Source organism: Mastomys coucha, unplaced genomic scaffold (genome assembly GCF_008632895.1).
Source record: "Mastomys coucha isolate ucsf_1 unplaced genomic scaffold, UCSF_Mcou_1 pScaffold1, whole genome shotgun sequence".
NCBI lineage: Eukaryota > Metazoa > Chordata > Mammalia > Rodentia > Muridae > Mastomys > Mastomys coucha.
The window spans coordinates 81,664,977-81,686,044 of record NW_022196891.1 but is presented as its reverse complement, the minus strand read 5'-3'; the positions used below and the strand labels follow the sequence as shown (position 1 = coordinate 81,686,044).

Below are 21,068 nucleotides of genomic sequence, written 5' to 3'. Positions count from 1 at the left end.
AATTCCTCATTCTTTATTCCTTGTATCAGTAGATTAAACAGGTAGTTTTCCCCCATGTATGGATCTAGAGATGTTAAGAAGCACCAGTAAGTTTCAGAGTTACATTCAGTAGCCCCAATAATGATAAATGCAATTATCCTTATTATAAGCTAAGGAGAGTAATTTAATGCAGTAAGTAAACTACACACAAATCCTGCATATGCTAAACTATGAAAATGGTTTTCACAGCCACCTACAGGTTTAACCAACTGTACATCCTCACAGTGAAAGTACTTACATTTATGTCAGTAGAACCCAACCCGAAAGACCTGTCCTGGCAGCAGCTTCATAAGCTTTGCCATTCCTACTACCAAAGGCATTTGTTTTGGAAGCTTTACAGTCAACAAGGAAGACGAGGTCTGCTAACGCTTAGCAAATATTAGTTTCTTTAAAAAAAAAGTATTCTTTAGAAAAGAATATTAAAACAAATGGTCTATTAAGACAAGATTTTAGTTTTCTTAAAAAAAAAAAAACAAACCAGTTCATTATCTTTAATAACTTCTCCCACCACTGTCATCTAAAAACTTGAGATACATAAAGCACAAAAAAAAATCATAAAATCATTCATAAAATCAAATGGACATTTAGACTGCATATTATGCAGCGATGGTATACAGCTTAGAATACACACACCTACCTGAAGTATAAATACTACTTCCCCCCTTTCAGATGGAACTGCATGGGTTGCAATACTGTAACTTAGAAGTTATTAAAGGCCAGTAAGCAATTCAAATGTGGTCAGATAAAGACAGGCAATGAGAGGCTCAAGCTAAAGACCTCTTTCATTGCATGCCTAGCTATCATGATATTACTGCAGACAACAACTACAATGTATGGTTTCCACAGAAAATACCAAAATCTCAGGAATTACGGACTGTGTCATGATTCATAGTTGGCTTCATCAAAAGCTTTTCTAGCCCGTTTCAATTCTTCATTCATAGTTAGTAAGTCTTTAACTCTAGCAAACTTCCTTGGATCCTTTCGAATTAAGAAGACAATATCTTCAACTTGCACTCGCCCTTGTCTTCCAATCGACATTGCCTTGTGAGTCATTTCAGTGATGAACACTATGACAAGGTCTTCAAGAATATCCACAGACTCTGTGTAAGGATTCTGGTCATCCCCAAACCCATACATCATACAGCGCAGTTCTTTAGAAAAAAGTCTCTTTCTCTTCCCCTGGCCACCTTCCGCTCCTCCTCCAATTTCTTCATTTTCCTCCTCAAAGGTAGGGTCTTCCTCCTCATCTGCCATGGTAGCTGCCCGCCAGCCTTCTGAGAGAGTTCTTTTTCATAATGCAGACAGAAGTGGGTGGGGCCAGAGAGAAATCTTGCATCTTTCCAGTATTCCATCAGAAGAGAATCTTTTTGGGGGGGGGTACAGGGGGAGAATCTTAGGTTGCTCTATGGCTTGCACTAGAAATTCCATACTAACAGGCTCTGCATTGCTGGGCACTCTCTCCTCCAGCCGCCCATGTCTCTTCTTTTGTATTCCTTGGTTATGTTGGGTATCCCAATGGGCATTTGTATTCTGATGATCTGAATAGTTAGTCATGCCTGCTGCCTTTCTGTCTTTCTGTCTTTCTGTCTCTATCTTTCTGTCTCTGTCTTTCTTTCTTTTCTTCTTTTTGTTGGCAAACCAGTGAGTTTCCCCCTTTATTTCAAGTTATTGAGTTTATTATATAATTGTGTGCTATCTTCTCTGCTGACTGAAGCACCCAGTTGACCTGTGGAAGCTGGCCATTACACAGGAGCACATTTGGAGGAGCTGGGTGTGGTGTATGCAGCATCTAAGAGCTCTACAACGGCCGGGCGGTGGTGGCGCACGCCATTAATCCTAGCACTTGGGAGGCAGAGGCAGGTGGATTTCTGAGTTCGAGGCCAGCCTGGTCTACAGAGTGAGTTCCAGGACAGCCAGGGCTATACAGAGAAACCCTGTCTCAAAAAACCAAACAAACAAACAAACAAACAAAAAAAAACAGCTCTAAAACGTCAGAGGAGGAGCAGATATACTGGCCAAGGTGAGACTTGAACCACACCTCATCAGGTGGCGCTGTATTCAACAGCTAGCTTGGCCAGGGACAAAGGCATGTCAGAGCCAAGATGGACACTTCTTAGACCTTCCCTCCTCTTTCAAGTTCTGTCATATCTAGGCTACTTAGAACCATTTGGATTAGGATTTGGGGTATTCGATTAAGTCAGTGTTTATGTTATGAATCATTCATACATATTAACTACATGTAGTCTCTCAGAAAGAAAAAAAACTGATAAGGAAAATAATTGGTGTGATCTCAGGGAACCTGGCCAGACCTTGAGGCAGTAAGGGGCAGGAAGTCATGCTCGAAGCTTGAAGAAGTCGCCAGGTGTTGTGGTGGGTGACAGGGAAGGCCCGTTGGACCGTGCCATGACTCGCTTAGGATCTGGGCAGTGCTTTTCAGGCAGAAGGAGCATCTTCAACGGTCTGGAAGAAAGAGGCTGTGCTACATCCTAGAATGTGGAGTAAGGAGTGGGTGGATGTAGAGACTGGAGTTAGGAACCATCATGTCAGTGTCTCTCAGGTGGGGAAGCAGACGTTGATTCAACAGTGCTGGGTTCAGAGAGCCATCAAGATGGACCACACAGGTGACTGGAGAGATGGCTCAGTGGTTAAGAGCACTGGCTGCTCTTCCAGAGGTCCTGAGTTCAATGCCCAGCAACCACATGATGGCTTATGACCATCTATAATGAGTGCTTATGCTCTCTTCTGGTATGCAGGTGTACATGGGTGTACATGCAGATACAATACTCATATACATAAAAACAAACCAAAAATGATGGACCTCACAAATCCCTCTCCCATGATTCATATGCCCAAGGTGATATATTTCTATCCTTTTGGAGGCTGGACAATGCTCGCTCTTAGAATGGCCCCACACCCCCTTGTTTTCTCTTCTGTTTTCACTCCTGTGCATACAAGATCCAAAATCTCAACAGGCTGTGCAGTGCTAAAGCCTGCAGTTGACATCACTGCTAAGATTTCTGAGACCTTTCTTCGTCGCTTCCCTGATTTCTTCCCAGCTCTTCCTCCTTCCCAGTGAGCTCACATCCTCTTCTCTTGTGCATTGAGATGTTCTCCTCACAGGAAGTTTGTCTTGATTAATTCTACCTATCACTCTGGAGTCTCTACCTGCCCCCACCCCCACAGTGGATATGGTTTATGTTGTCTGGGTTAGACAGCATGTTTTCACTCACTGCTGATTTTGCTTTTATGCTCTCGGAGGCTGAGGTTGTGTTTTTATCTAGACTGCCACTTACGTACTCATGAGACCTATACACCGGGTGGTGGTTTCCTCAAGCTCTGATTCTGCATTCTGAGTAGGCCACAGAGGAGGGAAACATATGGAGGGAGTTGTTTTTTCTCTAGGTATATTGGCATGGCAGCCGATGTAGTCCATCAGCCATCACCTTTAGGAGACAGAGGTCATAGTGTCAGTTGTCAACTTGACACATCTTGGAAGGACGGGGCCCCTCTGCTCATTGAGGAATTGTCTCCATCAGGCTGGCCAATGGGCATGTCTGTAGGGCATTTTCTTGATTGCCAATTAATGTGGGAGGGCCAGCTCACTGTGGGTGGTAAATCCCATCCCTGAGCAGGTGGGCCTGTGTAAAAGCTAGCTAAGAAGCCAGAGGGAGCTAGCCAGTTTGCAACTCTCCTCTGTGCTCCAGGTTCCTGTTTTGGTATCATGGAAGTCTTTGATGATGGACTGTAACCTGCAAGTCAAATAAACCTGAATAAATAAATAAAACTGCATCCTGAAGTTGTTTTTTGTTAGAGTATGTTAACAACAACAGAGAAGCAAAAGAATACATAGATGTTACTGTTTGCATTTTATAGTTGAGGGAGCTCAATGTGATAAAGCTTCAATACTTTCAGTAAAAGTATTGAAAAGTCATACCAGAAAGCTCTCGGAAGGAAAAAATTCGACATTGTAAGCATCATGCATTCAATGCTGTATCTATGCTTTCCACGTCACAAGTAACCTATAATTTCTACTTCGGCTACTTTTCCATATTGATTTACTTTGAGGGAGAAATTAATTCCCCCCCCAATGGTTTGGGAACTGAGAGAAGGGTTGCAGAACTAGTCTAGTATCTGGATATTTCTTAAAGCATGTCTCTTCTCCCCTCTAATGGGATACTGGCATCAAGGTGGTGTGAACCCTTCTCTATAATCTGGCTGGTTACTTTGAGTAGCTACTATTTAGCTCATTCAACCCAGTCTGAATAACAAGCCAGTGGCTTGTGCTGGGTCCTTTTGTTATGATGGGGAGTAGGGCAAAAGTAGGTGTTGATCAAGATGGAGCAACGCCGGGCACTGCCCTGTTGGGAATTGCTTATGCCATACTTCAGCTACCCCTTAGAAGACTCAAGCACAGTCTAGTAGAGATCATCTCTAGAGACAACCGTGTGGATATTTTATGTGGGTTTCCCTCACCCAGTTTGTTTTACTTTGTTTCCATGAACACATTATTTCTCTTGTGAAGACTTCCTCTTGTGGTCCTTCTTAAAACAGGGAGGTTATATCTACATGCACGCACCCCTCCCTAACTGTCGGAGCCTGCCATCCTGGTTTCGTCCCTCTCTTTTGTTGAGTGGCTTCTCCATAGAGACTTCTAAGAGGCTCAAGGCAAGTCATTTGCCACATTAAAACACTGCACTGATTACACACCAGGAGCCTGGCCTGTGCTCTTGAGGGGCTCTGCACAGTGGATCAGAGGCAGAAGCAGAGAGCAGACCATGACAGCATTGATGAATGCCGAGGGAGGAGGGCACAGATGAATGCACGTGCCATACACACACACCCAAACACCAAACACCATGGCTTCTGCTTGGGCTGTGGGGAAGCAGGCAGGACGAGGGCGCCTGAGGGAGGCTGGGAACGTGACTGACCAGGTGGATAACATCGGGGAAGGACTTTAGGTTGTCTACTGTGAACTTGTTTTATTTTCTCACAAAAGCAGTTAGACCATTCTGGAACAAGACATCAGAGAGGAAAAATTGCGCATGAAATAGTTGGGGGTTTCAGGTCCCCCTGGTTCTTGGCACACCGTTAAAGGGGAACACTTTTGGGTGATGAAACACTGGGGACCAATTTGGCAGTTCTGGCTAAGCTACAACTTCCTTCTTGACCAAACTTCTCCACAAGACTTGTGTCTAAACTTCCTCAGCCTTGGAAAGTTCTTGCTGCTCTCTCTTAGGGAAGATTGGAAGGAGCCTCTGAGAGAGAGCACCACTCTAGCTGAAGGGACAGCAGAGAGCTCCCTGTCCTTCAGAGGGAGCACAGAGCTTCTTCAGAGACAACAAGGCTAGGGCTCTCCATGCCCCTAGTTCCCAGGGCATAAAGAGTGGACATGTCAGTGAAGACACATGATTTCTGTTTTGTTTTGTTTTGTTTTCCTCTCCCCCTCTTCCCTCTTTCCCTTTCTCCATTCCTTCCCTTTCCTTCCTTCCTCTTTCCTTCATCCCTCTCCCCCTCCTCTCCTCTCTCCCTTTCTCCATCTCTTCCCTCCTCTTGTTCTTTCTTTTGATGAAAAAGAAGTCTTTGCTACGTAGCCCAGGCTGGCCTGGAAACTGCATTCCTACTGTCTCAGCCTCCCAGTCTGGGATTACAGATATTTGAGACACCATGTCCTTTTCCTCTGAGGGCTTTTGTAAGCTTATGCCATAGTAATCTGCACAGGGCTCTGGAGGTGTAAAATTGTTATGAATAAGATTTGTCTAGAAAGGTTATTATATGCATTGAGAATATAAATTTTAAATTATTATTATTATTATTATTATTATTGATTTTATATATGATGTTATGGTGTATGTGTACACATGCCATGGACTTTTGGAAGTCACAGGTCAACTCCCAGGAGGTTTTTGTTGTTGTAGTTGCTCCATCTTGGTGAGGCAGGGTCCCTCTTGTTTTTGTTGCTCTGTACTCCCAGCTGGCTGGCCTATGTGGTAATCCTGCCAGCTCTCATCTTGAAGTAGAAGTACTGGGATTCCAGATGAGTGCTACCCCATTTGGCATTATGAAACCATTTCTTTACTCACATATTTACTTATCTGTGTGTAGAGCAGTATTGCCATATACATGTGGAGGTCAGATCATTACTCTCCTTCCAACATGTGGGTCCTGGGAATAAATTTAGGTCATCAAGCTTGGCAGCGAGTCTCTTTACTCATGGAACCTCCCCCTGGCCACAGCTGGCTTTTTTAAGCATGAGGTTTGGGTCTCGTTGTGAAGCTTTCAAGACAAGTGCATTTGCTGACTGAGCCACCTTTTCAGTGGAAGACTACGAATGGTTAGCAGTTCTCTGGGAGGGGTATGTAAGTTTGCACCAATGCTCTAAACTTGACCAGAAGTCCCCTTTTGTCACTAGGCTTATGACCCTCAGACAACACAGAAAGATTGCTCTTCTCTGACACAGAACAGTTGGTTTTGACTATAGGAACAAGGCATGCGCTGATGCGAACTTTTATAAGCTGCAGAGTGGAGTTTAAGGTAACATGCTTGAATTTGTCCTGCCTTGTTTGCGTTGCTTCTTCACATCTGTCACAGGGAAGCTTCCACTGGAAGATCTATCCGGCAAGAGTATTAGACAGATGAGCTGCCATTGGCAACATATTGTTAGGTTAATTCCTCTGATTCTTTTTTTGTTTGTTTGTTTGGTTTGGTTTGGTTTTTTGAGACAGGGTTTCTCTGTGTAGCCCTGGCTGTCCTGGAACTCACTCTGTACACCAGGCTGGCCTCAAACTCAGAGATCCACCTGCCTCTGCCTCCTAAGTGCGGGGATTAAAGGCTTGCGCCACCATTGCCTTGGCTGATTTTTTTTTTTCTTAATTGGAGTGTGAAGGATCAAACCCAGGGCCTTGGGTATGGCCAGCCGATACTGTATCACTGGGCAGTATCTCTAGCTCAGAGTTTTCTGAGACAGGGTCATACTCCATACCAGGCTGGCCTGGATCTCACAATCCTCCTACTTCTGTGAGATTCCTAAATGCAGAGGTACTAACTGTGAGCCACCATGCCTGGCTTTGTTATGTGCCCTTCCATTTTCCTCCAAAATGCTGTAGTAGGCACATATATAGATACACCTTTGTATTCCTTTTAGATGTGTGGCCTTAGGGTGAATTCTACAAAATAAGATGGTGGCTTAAAGGTTTCATTGGGCTTCTGTGGATTTTTCTTTTCTAACAGGAGGTTATGTTGGCTGTCAGCTTGGCGGGGCCAAGAAATACACGAGAAATTTGTGAAGCTTATTTCTGTACATGACTTTCTAGAGAGGACTGTCTAAGGGGAGAAGACCCATGGATTGTGGGTGCCCCTCTTGTAGGCTGGGGATCTCGATGGGATGGATGGCTGTGGAGAAGAACAGAGGCATCTGGCCAGGCATCTGTTCGTCCCTTCTATGCTGGCTGCCGGTGAGGTGCAGTATTCCATCTGGGGCTTCCCATCTCGAGGGACTGTGACAGGGGGAGCTCAGCAACCCCTTTGCTTCAGATGTTCTCTCCCAAGTCAGAGGGATGGGAAAGCTTAGCAAGCACAAGGGAAACCTCACTTTAATTCTGTCTGTCCTTAGTGCAGAGGGTTCATCTGGCCCTCACCAGCGCCCTCTCTGGCAGGGAGCTCCATTCCCAGCTTACTCAGTTCAGGTTGAATATCTTGGTCATCAGCAGGGAGCTATTTTTTGTTTGACTGATTGCTTGGTAGTTTGTCCTTTTCTTGAACCAATGAAAAGTTTTAAATACTAGCCCCCTCTGTGTGTGTGTGTGTGTGTGTGTGTGTGTGTGTGTGTGTGTTTGCCAAAGTGTGTGGTCAAAGGACAGTTTGTAGGAATTGGTTCTCTCTATCTGTTGTGTGAGTCCCAGGAATAGAACTCAAGTAACATTTGGTAGCAGGCTCTTTTACTGGCTAAGTCACTTTGCCAGCCCCCTTAAGTCACTTTTGAGCTAATGCATTCTTCTTATTCTAAAAAAAGATTTACTTTGCAATCCTCTACTATACACATGCTGCCAGAACAACCAGTCCCACCATGTATAGTCCTTGGTTGGTGGTTGAGCCCCTGAGAGCTCTGAGGGTACTAGTTAGTTCATATTGTTGTTAGTCCTAAGGTGCTGCAAACCCTACATCTCCTTTGGTCCTTTCTCTAACTGCTTCATTGGGGACCCTGTACTCAGTTCAATGGATGGCTGTGAGCCTCTACATCTGTATTAGTCAGGTACTGTCAGAGCCTCTCAGGAGATAGCTATATTAGGCTGGCTTGCCCTTGGCCCTGTGAAGATTCTGTGCCCCAGTGTAGGGGAATGCCAGGGCCAATAAGTGGGAGAGGGTGGGGTGGCAAGCATGGGGAGGGGGAAGGCAACAGAGGTTTGTTCTTGTTGTTTCGTTTGTTTGTTTGTTTTGTTGGAGGGGAAACTGGGAAAGGAGAAATCATATGACATGTAAATAAAGAAAATATCTAATAAATAAAAAAAGAAATTCAACACACACACAAAAAGATTTATTAAGTTTTATTCTATGTGTTTGAGTGTTTGCCTACAGGAATGTATATGTGCTGTATATGTGTGTACCTGGTGCCCACAGAGGCCAGATCTCTTGAAACTGGAGTTTACCTCCATGTAGATGCTGAGAACTGAACCCAGGTCCTCTGCCAGAACGACAAGCACTCTTTAATCATGGAGTTACTTCTATAGCTCTCTCATGTTTTATATATCTATTTTAAAATTGACTTTTAACAGGCTGTTTCTCCTCCCTACCCCCAACCCCTGTAGAGTTTTTTCTAAGATTCCCACAGAGAGGGTGCTGTGGGGTCAGCAGTGACATGGCTTGCTGTCATTTCCCGTTCCTCATCTCTGAGAACTTCAGCACGCCCATGGACTCCTTGCTTCAGGTCCACTTGATTCACTGTCAAAGCCTTGTGTGATGGCTGGAGACGTAGCTATAGTGCACAGAAAGGACCAGGCACTTGGAGGGACTCTGCTCCGGCAGGATGGGCAGAAAGAGATGCCCAACATGCGGGTCCTGAACTTGATGACTTGGCTGCAATAAACCCAGGGTGCTTGTAGCTCCTTCCCTGATACCCGAACTAGAACCATCTGCAATAAAACAGGGCACCCTCGAGAGGGATACAGAGCTCCAAAACTTTAGCAGAGTGTCTCAAGGAGGTCTAGAGTCCTGAGCTCGGGTGGGTGACATGGCCCCACCCTTCACGGGCTGTTGAGTCAACTGTCATTGGCTATCGTCATTTCCTGGAACGGGAAGCTTTTCCTCGCTGTGTAGCATGGTGTGTGGGTGTGCGATGAGGCTTTTCCTCACTGTGTAGTGTTGTACCTGGGTGTGCGATTAGGCTCCATTCAGTCTTCTTGTCGCTTTACTCTCAGATCGTACTGTTTTAGCCACCATGAGTTTGTAATGGGCTTTGAAACCTGGATATATGGTGGCCCCAGCTTTGCACTTTCTTGAGATTAATTTGGTTGTTTTGGAGTTCATTTGTGGTTCCTCATGAATTTCAGGATGCATTTTTCTCCTCTTGTTAAATAGATAAGAATTTAGGTAGAGATGTATCTTGTCTGCGGATGACTATTGCAACATTAAGCCCTCCCAGCTATGAATAGATTTGTTTCTTTTAAACTTATTTCAGTGATTTTATTTTAAAAGATTTCATTTTATGTCTTCTTTTGCTTTCTGGGTTGCTTCTTCCTGGGGCCTTGCTTTTCTTCTCTTTTTTCTTCTTTTCTTTTCTTTTCCTTTCTTTCCTTTCCTTTCTCTCTCTCTTCTTTCCTTCTCAGTTATAATTATGGTGGTTTAAAGTTTAATTTTTTTTTTTTAGATTTATTTTATATATGTGAGTGTACTGTCCCTGTCTTCAGACACAGCAGAAGAGGCCACCAGATCTCATCACAGATAGTTGTGAGCCACCATGTGGTTGCTGGGAATTGAACTCAGGACCTCTGGAAGAGCAGTCAGCACTCTTAACCACTGAGCCATCTCTCCACCCCTAGTTATTTTATGTGTGTGGGTGCATAAGATTTTTTTTTTGTCTACATGTTTGCTTGTGTACCATGTGTATGCCTGGTGCCTGTGGAGGCCAGAGAAGGGCATCAGATCCCATAGAACTGGTTATAGGCAGTTGTAAGCCTCCATGTGGGTGCTGGGAACGAAATCCTGGTTCTCTGCAGGAGTAAGTACTCTCAGTTTTGCTGAACCTTCTCTCTAGCCCATCTTTACATTTAAACAACCATTTACTTCATTACACAGCTGGACTCCAATTCATCTGGGCCCTAAAAGATCAGACCTTGTATTTAATTGATTCAAATAATTATTTGAATGTTCCCTCACTTCTGGAGGAATTGTCTCCCCTTCATTGTTTGCAGATGTCACTTTTAAGAGATTTTATTTTATTTTATTTTATTTGCAAGCAGGAAGATACCTTCGTTGCTGACACGCATTGCTGATTGATCCAACTTTATTTTGGGTAAATCAAAGCAATCAAGCAAAAAAAAATATGGTTGTCAGCAAGGTTTTTAACATATAATGAGACAGAAAAAAAGACAATAGGTACACAGAATGTCATGGCAAATCAGATATTAACAAGTACAAACTCTCACATTTACTCTCCCCCCTTGAGAAGTTTGCACTGAGTTCCTATCTGTTAGGAACATACTCTTTTCTTTTTTCCTTTGTTTACTTTAGAAGTCATTTATTTTTGGGACAGAGACTGAATCCAAATCTTCGGGGCCTCTTCTGGACCAGACCCCTAAATGGACTCAGAGATAAATGAGGTATGGGGGTCTTCCTTTGGGCTTCTCATTATCTGGGGAAACATAGGAGCTGGAATGATCTGAGCTTCAGCATTGCACTGTATGCTTCGACCATAGGACATTGACGTCAGTTACAGGTATTAATTCAGAAGCTTAAAGACCACAAGGCTCTCTGCCCTTAGACTATAAGGATCCTGGCCTTCTCTGTTTGTTCTTGTCATTCTCCTTCATTGTTGCAGAAAAGCTGGACATACTCCAGTGATCATATTTTCAGACACACACACACACATATACACCTACAGATACAAACGCACACACACATACAAACACACACATACAGATGCACACAGACCTATACACATACGCAGACACACACACACACAAACACACATACAGATACACATAAAAGCAAGGGGCAGTGGGCAATGAAGGGCAAGAGAATTTTCTCTCATGGAGTCTCCCTTCCATCCTCTTTCATCTCATAGGTCAGAAATGAGTCACACACCATCCTTAGATCAGAGATTGGGACCATTTCCAGAGATTGAGCATCTCTGACTCACTGAGCAAAATTTTGGTTTTGTGAATAAGGAAAAAGAACCTGTAACATTTAAATTTAGTTAATTTATGTGTGTGTGTATCTGTGTGTGTTTGTGTCTTATGTGTGCATCTGTGTGCTTGTATATGTGTGTATATCTGTGTTTGTATCTATGTGCATATCTAAATGTGTGTGTGTCTGTGTGTGTTTTTATATCTGTATGTGTCTGTGTGTATCTGTGTGTGTCTCTGTGTTTCTGTATGTGTGTTGACCTGTGTGCATATCTTCCTGTGTATCTATGTGTGTTTGCATCTATCTGTGTATCTGTATGTGTTTGTGTCTCTGTGTGTATCAGGATGTGTATTTATCTGTGTGTGTTTGTATCTATGTGTGTATATCTCGGTGTGTTTGTGTCTTTTGCATATCTGTGTGTTTGTATCTGTGTGTATGTCTGTGTATCCGTGTGTTTGTGTCTGTGTATCTGTATGTGTGCATATATGTGCATGTATGCCTATGTGTATCTGTGTATATCTGTGTGTGTTTGTGTCTATATATGTGTGCATTTGTGTGTGTGTATGTATGTGTGTTTGTGTGTATCTGTATGTGTGTATATCTGTGTGTATTTGTATGTGTGTGTGTTTGTATGTGTTTGTGTGTGTATCTCTGTGTGTTTCTATTTGTGTGTGTATCTGTTTGTGTTTGTATGTGTGTGGCTTTGTGTTTTTGTATCTGTATGTGTATGTATCTGTGTTTTTGCATCTCTGTCTGTCTGTCTTTCTGTCTCTGCCTGTCCGTGTGTGTGTGTGTGTGTGTGTGTGTGTGTGTTCAGACCCACTGCTCACTTTACATTTTTGAGACTGGGTCTTTTGCTGTCCTGGAACTTGTGAATTTGGTTAATCTGGCTGGCCAGGGTGCCTCCCCAGTGCTGGGATTACAGTTGTGAGCTGTCATGTCCAGTGCTGGGGTTACAGTTGTGAGCTATCATGCTCCACCTTTTTAAGGGGAGTTCTGAGGATAAAACTCAGATCTTTACACTTGCATGGCAAACACTGTTGACTGAACTATCTCCCTGCTTGATCAGTGATGTTGAACCGGTATGTTGTAGGGTCTATTACCCGAGACACTGGCTTGCACAGATACATAGGTGAGACAAGAACGTACAGACAGGGCCTAGCATCTGTCCTGCTTCCTATGACCTTGGAAGGACCACAACACAACCCTGTGATCCCCCTTGTTAGTCTCTGGTTTCTCTGCCGTGAACTGGAAATGTTAATACTCGCTCTGTCCTCATTGCCAGTTGAAAGAATGCCTTTCAGAATCCAAGGCATCAAACATTGATACCTTTCAGTTTTTATCATAAACTTTGTTCTTGTTTGGGATGGTGTGTGAGGTTTCCTAGTTAAATAGTTTGCCCTGGTCAGTGTTGGCATGGGGATGGACCACAGGGGTAGAATCGAAACCCTTCTGGCATGAAGCGGGCCACTGAAAGTACACGGAGGGTCCTTATTCCATGTTTGTGCATGAGTCCTGATCCTGAGCAGGATCTGGGACAGTGGTGGCTTTCTTTTCGTACTGTGCTTGGGAACAAGACGTTTCACTGTTGGAATTTTTCAAATGAAATTTACTTTATTTTCATTAGTGTGTGTGTGTGTGTGCGCATGTTACATACGTGTCAGCCATGCCTCCCCTATGGAGATCAGGGGATAACTTTGGGAGCTGGTTTCCCCTCCCTCCCTGAGCTGAGGCAGCATCCCTCATTTCCTTCTGTTTTTGAGCTTCACACTTCCATCTGTATGACCTGGAGGGCTTCCCAGTGATTCTCTGGTCTCTCCTCACTGTAGGAAAGCTAGGATTAGGTATGCTTGCCTCCACATTTGACCCCTTCCCATGGATTCAGGCATTGGACGCTGCTCATCTGCCTTGCAAGGCGAGTGCTTTTCCTGGTGAGCCACCTCACTGACTTCATGGCTGGAATTTCTAACGCAGGTACCGAGGTCCCACCAAGAGCATCCATGGAGGATGGTGGCACCAGGAATGTTTGGAGTCTCATCTTTTACAAGGTGATGTCCTATTTCCTGGGGGAGTGGATGGGTACACTGTACGTTCCCTTAGAGTGTGAGGAGGGTGTCTTGTCTTCTGCCTCCATCTCAATTGGTGGAGGGAGGAGACTTCCCTTTAAAGCAGAGAGCTATAGCCCACTCGGCCTTTACAAACAACTTAGATGGGAATAAAATTGACTTTATTAGAGTGGGAGGTAGGTTGGCAAGGGGAAGACCCAGAGGGAGACCTCAGTGATTAAGCTCAACCGTTTCCTTTTTGTGGGTGTGGAAGAAAAGCATTTCTGAATTTGCCCTGACCTTTTGAACCTTAGCCTGCTTGCTAAGCTGGTCCCTGTGCCAGTTCCTCTGCTAACCACAAAAGTCCTTTGCCTTCTCCCTGGAAATGTGGAACCCTGCCATCCCCCACTGCTGGCAGAGCCCCCCCTCTGTAAACCTTGCTTGAACCTTGGTCCACGTTGACCCAACTTGCTTCCACAAACCGAGGCACCTTGGTAAGCAGCTGGTTCAGGGTGCAGTTAATAATCTTGTCATTTGTACCCTGTGGTCTTTTTCTATCTGCCTCTCCCATTCTTTTAAATTAAATTACCATCAGCTTCTTCCCCACCAGGGGGAAGATTAATGAGCCTTCATCTGTCCCCTTCGAGCACATGCAATCGTCACGTCCTGAGAAGAGTAGCGGCTCAGATAAATTATGGGCTGTCATCATAGAGGTTGGTGGGCAGAGCTAGGTCTCTCTCTATTCACAGGCCCTACCCTGGGCCGGGCAGGTGTGGGATCAGCATTTGTAGGTGGAACATCTCTGAGAGGGGACTGGGACGATGGGACCATGGGAAGGGGAGAATTTGTAAGTCTCAAGGTTGACCACTCCCAGAATGGACGGCCTCTGACTCAGTTCAATGATTTTGTCTCTCACTCATAAATCCATAAATAGCATTCTCAGGCCATCGAAGTTTAGACAGAATGTACACAGCACTGTGTTCTGAAGAGCTTGGGACCTTTAACAGGAGTTTGTTTGTTTGTTTGTTTGTTTATTTACTTATTATTTTTATCTCCAGTTTGCTTTTCACATGTAAAACAAAGATACGAAGGACTTAACCAGATTCCTTCACAGGATACTGGCCACTCGTCACTTCTGTCACCGCAGTGTCTGCAGGAATAGTTACAGATGTAGTAAAGACTTGGGATCTGATTCCCTGAAGGCCTCTCTCCTCTAGACACTGTGTGTGGATTTCTAGACCATATTAATTAAGTGGGTCTTAGGGGCTGGTGATATGGCTCAGTGTAAGGGGGCTTGCCATTAAGCCTAATGACATGAGTTCAATCTTTCGGACACACATGGGAGGAGAGAACTGACTCCTGAAAACTGCACTTTGTCCTCCACACATGTGCTGCGGCATGTGCCCTCATGTACAAGTAGATAAACAAACCGGAATAAAAAAGAAAAAAATGTGTCTTGGGTTTGTAACCGCCATGGGGGCGCCAGGACTTTGCAAACATTGATCATGTTATAAGCTTCTCCCAAGCTCACATAATGTAAGGGGCCCCAATTTCTATGTCCCTACTATGTTCACGTCCCCCCTACCCTCTCCTTCTGACTTATGTTGGGAGAACATAAAAAGTCAACAAGTGGAAATAAACCCAGTTCCATTTTCACAGAATGGATTTTCTGTGTAGTGGTTCATTTTTCTGCGGATGGATTGAGTTATAAAACAATGTAAGATGTTTTAAAATAGAAATTTTATTGATATCAAACATCCTCCGATGGCTCCAAGGAATAAAACTGAGCAGCACAGTTGGTCACGTGACGCTGGTCATGTGCTTCCCAGAGCTCAGCCTCGGCCTTTGGGAGCTTTTCCTTGCCTCTGTCCTTGGTAGCTGAATCACAGGGAATCCCTGTCCTGAGCTGCCTTGGAAACCGTTTCTCTGCAGGGGTGAGTCCTCTGCAGGGAAACTGGTAGCAACTGGACGCATCCTGCACAGGCTGGACGAGCCCCTGGTTGGCCTTCCTTCGGTCTCTGGCTCCTCAGTCCACAAATAACACCCCAAGGCTGCAGAAGCGTAGCTAGAAGGTGCTTGACGCGTTTGGGACTGTGAAGAAGTCATTTTTCCTTTTCGACCTTCGGTTTTCTGTATGAGAACATGGGTGAGTGTGTGTGTGTGTGTGTGTGTGTGTGTGTGTGTGTGTGTGTGTGTGTGTTGGGACGTGGGGATGGAGGAAACAAATGAACAAGGTTGGCTAGACATAGTAGGGCTGATGCACACATGAACTTACGGCGACTGTCACAGCATGCACGGGGCCTGCACAGGCTCGTGCTGAGAGCAGGAAGTGGATACAGGCTCCCAACTCAAACAGAGACGCTCTCTCCAACTGACAACCACTTGCCCGAGAAAGAAAATTAGTTCCTCCAATATGTCTTACCAGGTATATAAACCGAATGTAACGGCAGGTCCCATGCCCAGCAGAAGATGGTAGACAAACTCAATGGTAGTTTTGGAGTTTTTGTTCTAATTAATTAATTAGTTAATTAATTAGCTTTACATCCCCATATCAGCCCTCTTCTCCTCCCAATATCCCTCTCACACAGATCCTCCCATTTCCTCCTCCCCTTCATCTCTGAGAAGGGGGAGGCCCCCTCTCAGGTTTAATCCCCTCTCCTGGTATGCCCCCACTCATCAAACCACTTCAGGACTAGGCTCATCCTCTCCCACTGAGGCCTGACAAGGTGGCCCAGTTACGGGAATGAGATCCATTCAGGCAGGCAGCAGATTCAGGGACAACCCCTGCTCCAGTTGTTGGGGGACCCACATGAATGGGATACTACGTAGCTGTTAAAAACAAGGACATCATGAATTTGGCAGGCAAATGAATGAAGCTAGCAAATATCATCCTGAATGAGGTAATCCAGACCCAAAAGGACATGCATGACAGGAGTCCAGCATAACAGTCCTCTGAGAGGCTCCACCCAGCAGCCAATGGAAAAAGATGTGGAGACCCACAGCGTTAGACGGAGACCCACAGCCAAACATTAGATGGAGACCCACAGCATTAGATGGAGACCCACAGCATTAGATGGCGACCCACAGCATTAGATGGAGATCCACAGCATTAGATGGAGATCCACAGCGTTAGACAGAGACCCACAGCGTTAGACAGAGACCCACAGCGTTAGACAGAGACCCACAACATTAGATGGAGACCCACAGCATTAGATGGAGACCCACAGTCAAACATTAGATGGAGAGCCACAGCATTCGATGGAGACCCACAGCATTAGATGGAGACCCACAGCATTAGATGGAGACCCACAGCATTAGATGGAGACCCACAGCATTAGATGGAGACCCACAGCATTAGATGGAGACCCACAGCATTAGATGGAGACCCACAGCATTAGATGGAGACCCACAGCATTAGATGGAGACCCACAGCATTAGATGGAGACCCACAGCATTAGATGGAGACCCACAGCGTTAGACGGAGACCCACAGCGTTAGACAGAGACCCACAGCGTTAGACAGAGACCCACAACATTAGATGGAGACCCACAGCATTAGATGGAGACCCGCAGCATTAGATGGAGACCCACAGCATTCGATGGAGACCCACAGCATTAGATGGAGACCCACAGCGTTAGATGGAGACCCACAGCATTCGATGGAGCTCCTGGAGCCTTGGAGGTGGTTTTTCTACTCATACTGCTTTTTTCCCCTTAATCTTTTGTTTGCATATTATGGTTTCCAATTTTATGTTTTTATGGATCTTTTTGGTTTTGTTTTGAATGTGTGCATGTGCCCTTGTGCATGTGTATATGTGCACGATTGTGCATATGTGTGTTACACTTTTTCTTTTTTAAACAATTAAATGTGTCCTAAAGAAAGAGAGGAAAGTTACAGATGGGTGGGAAAGTGGTGATCCAAGAAGAGATGAGAAACAGGAAACCATAATCAGAATATAGTTTAGGGAAATTTTATTTAAAAGCATCGCATAAAGCTACTGAGTCACAGAGTTCAGCTTTAATAATAAACATGGAGATCTTGGGAAGTTGACGTCAGCTCATTGGCTGATTAGCTTGGCTGTAGCATGCCATACCAGACCATGGGCTTTTTATGCACTGTGTAATGTTCAATAGCAAACTATCTTTTTGTTGAAGATGTAATCGTTATTTTCCCCCTTTTGCAGAGGCTAAGCATATTTTTTTTCTGTGTGTTAAGCTTGAATTTAAGAAATCTCTATGTTTTAGTTCGTTGACCGGTCCTATCAATGGCATGAAACACCACTATCATGCCATTTTACGGACACGGTGCCAAGGCACAGAAAGTTTAAGCATTTTGCCCAAGATGAAACAGCAAAAAACCCTAGAGCAGCTGCCACCCCATGGAGGTTGTTTGGCTCCTGAGTTCTCAGCTGTAAGTTGGCACATTGTAGAATTATACTAACCCAGCCAGTGAGTACAAAGCTCAGATCTTATCTCCCACCCCAAGCCTTTCACTCTACCTGCACCTTCTTGTTTACCCACCATCCAGGCGTTTTATACATAGTTTTAGAAATCGTTATGGAAACTATACAGTCCCTTGGTACACAAACACACACTTATCTCTGGGTATTTAGACAATGTCCCTCAAATACGTTTGTAGCGAGAGGCCAGCAGGCACTCCCCATTCTGATTGGAACTGGAGAGCAGTGATAAAGCACTGTCAACTAGAGACCTCGCCATCCTGACATTTATGCTTGAGGGGCGTGCTGTTTGCTGCAAAAAGTATGGGTGCCATTTTCAAAGGTCAAATAAATCACCTTTAAAGTCGTGAAAAGGTAAACAGGCTGATGCCTGGGCAGCTTTCCTAGGTTTATGAGGTCTTCTGGCAACGGGGATATACAGAGACCTCATCCATCACCCCACCCCCCAGCTCTCAGGCACTTATTCCTTGGAGCAATCACTCCATCACTCAGGGTAATTTCCCCTCAAATTGTTATTAGGAAATATGCAGGCACAGGCAAATGGAACCCTTCCCATCCACCATCCCTGCCCAAGGTGTGCTTAGGGTAAAATGGAAAGTTGTTGCAATGACACCCAGGAGGACAGGAGGATGAACAAGGAACTAGTGGTAGGAAGGGAGACAGTGAGGGACCATGGCAGGAGAGGGGACTGAGAGATAGTGGGGCAGGCCACCATGACATGATGTAAACAAAAACAGTTGTCACTGAATGAAAAATACTTCTGCAGAGCATGGAGAGTGTGCGAGTCTGCCAGTCACAGCCTGCTCTGCTCAGATCTGCTTTTAAGGTGTCTGAAGGACTCCGCACACCTTCTTTTAGCACACTCTTAAGTTATACATTTGTAGTTCAACTTGTCTCAAATGACTACTCTGTAGAAGAAAATAGATGCCTCCTAAAGACCAAGAGCAGGATTGGTATAAACAAAGAGCCTTAAAGAATGGTTGCAAGCTACACAATGGCTCCTTAACCTTGTAGCTGTCCTGAAGTTGGGGATGATAGGCTCATGGTGATCTGCTCATGCCTCTGGCTTTCCTACTGCAAGGCATAACAGCTCTAGTCAGGCCCCTCCCACCAGGAGAAGCTTCTCTAAGCTCAGACATCTGTTGATATTTTGTATCACTGTGGATTTCAAGAGGGTGAGTGTGGACAAGGAGGCATCCCGAATGTCTTCGTGCTTTAAAAGTATGTGACTTCAGTCTTTTGTTTTCTTATAGTTTTTTGAGATAGAAGAAGAGGAAGGGAAGAAGGAACAGAGATGAAACCATCTTTTAATTCTTCATTTGAAATCAGTGGTATTCTAGTGAATCAGTCTTGTGTAAATTTGATTTTTTTTTGTTGCTGTAAATTTTTTTCTCTAGTCCAACCTAGCCTGGGATTCGTCTCAGCTAGGCTCTGGAGACCACCGAGTGTTCTCATCAACCAGAGACCTAATTGCAGTCATTTATTATAGTCACTTATCTGATAGTGGCTTCATTATCTGTGATAGTTTTACAGGGACAAAATCCACCAGGCATTCAGTGGAATATCTAAACAGACTATCCTCTGACAGGGTGTCTGTTACTTACTGTCAACACTAACTGGCCCTTGCCACATATCTACAGCTTATATGAAGTAACGATGAGTTTAATAAGCCCCAGTGAAAGCTACAGTGTAAACAGCGTAGTAGGAGTGTCACCCTCTTAAACAAACAGAGGTGACAGAGAAGTACAAACAGAACTGGATAGGAGCCCAAGGAGACGAACATCAGGTGGGAAGAGAAATTTCACTGATGAACCCCCAACTGGATTATCACCATGGAGCAAGCATTTGTATATAAGGATGGTACCTACGGAATCCTTTCTTTTGAAATTCTACAAATTCAGATTTTTTTTTTTTTTTTTGGCTAACAGTTGAAAAGGAGCTATAGGTGGAAAAGCAAGCACCATTTTCTTATGATTATTATCTTCAGAAAATGCCTAGTAGCTTAGTTTCAAGAGACATCACACTGGGCATTCTACAGATGGTGTCACATGGATGTATATGTGTATGCATATACATATATATATATATATATATATATATATATACATATATAAAGTATACACACACACACACACGCATATATACGTCTTGTAGGTGCTGTATGCTGTTTTTCTTAGCCTCATTAGATTAAATCCATAACCCAAGTATGTGGATTATCCATGCCACAGTACCCCAATCCATACACAGGTAGCTTGTCCTTCCCCTAAATGTGGATCCATTAGCATATCATGGTAGATGACGAGCTGCTTCAGCTCAGCATTCTCAGGGAGACCTGACTAAGGATCTTGGATACAGAAATTAAGAGCAGTCTCCCTCCATTCCCTCTCCTCTGATTTCTTTCACATCCTCCATGGTTCCTGTTGGTAGTGATTCATTTTGTTCTTCTGGTATTAGGGCTCCCTGCCCCCCCCCCCTGCCTCTTTGACTTTGAAACGTAAACGGCTCTGGAAGGGGAAGATTAAGATGCCTTTATTAACAGAATGGTTAGCATCAATGAAGGCATTGAAAACCTAGGCTCAAACCCTCAGTGGACATTTATGGAAAAAGTTTAACTATAAAAGGAGGATGCTGCGACCCCTCCTTCAGTGTTTCAGAGAGTGGAAACTACCAGGAAGCAGACATCTCAAAACCCATGGTAGTTATTGCCTTGGCATATCGAGGGTTAGATTAGCTCCATTATCTGCCTGTAGCCTGCAGAACGAGCCGTGGGATGGGAAGATGCGAGCAGGAGGGACAGGAGCAGGTTTGCCTGCAAAGGTTTTCAACATCTGCAACAACAATCCTGTCTTTGCTAGAGGATGTTTCACAAGAAGGCTCTGGTCAAATGCACTTAAGAAAGAAAGGATTGGCAAACTTTCTGAACACAGGATTTCTCAAAAGCCTTTTCTAAAACAGAGTGTGGTATAAACATCTAAGGACCGCTGGGTGTGGTGGTGTATGTCTGAGGCAGGGGGATCATGAGTTCTAGGATAGTCCGTCTATAAACAAACAAACAAACAAACAAAAACTATTTTAAAACTGAAACAATAAAACAAGCCAAAAACATCATGAAAAGATTCAAATCTGAATTATGAAAAAATTATCCAGCTCTGAACCTTTTGGTTTTCTTAGTTTTGTTCTCCTTTTGA

General features: G+C 44.3%; 1 pseudogene across 1 annotated transcript; it reads right to left on the bottom strand.

The window, feature by feature from the left end:
- Positions 1-915: 915 nt before the first annotated feature.
- Positions 916-1,557, bottom strand: LOC116071665 (annotated as a pseudogene). Its single transcript, XR_004111061.1, has one exon. The product of XR_004111061.1 is annotated as a transcription initiation factor TFIID subunit 13 pseudogene (transcript).
- Positions 1,558-21,068: the final 19,511 nt, after the last annotated feature.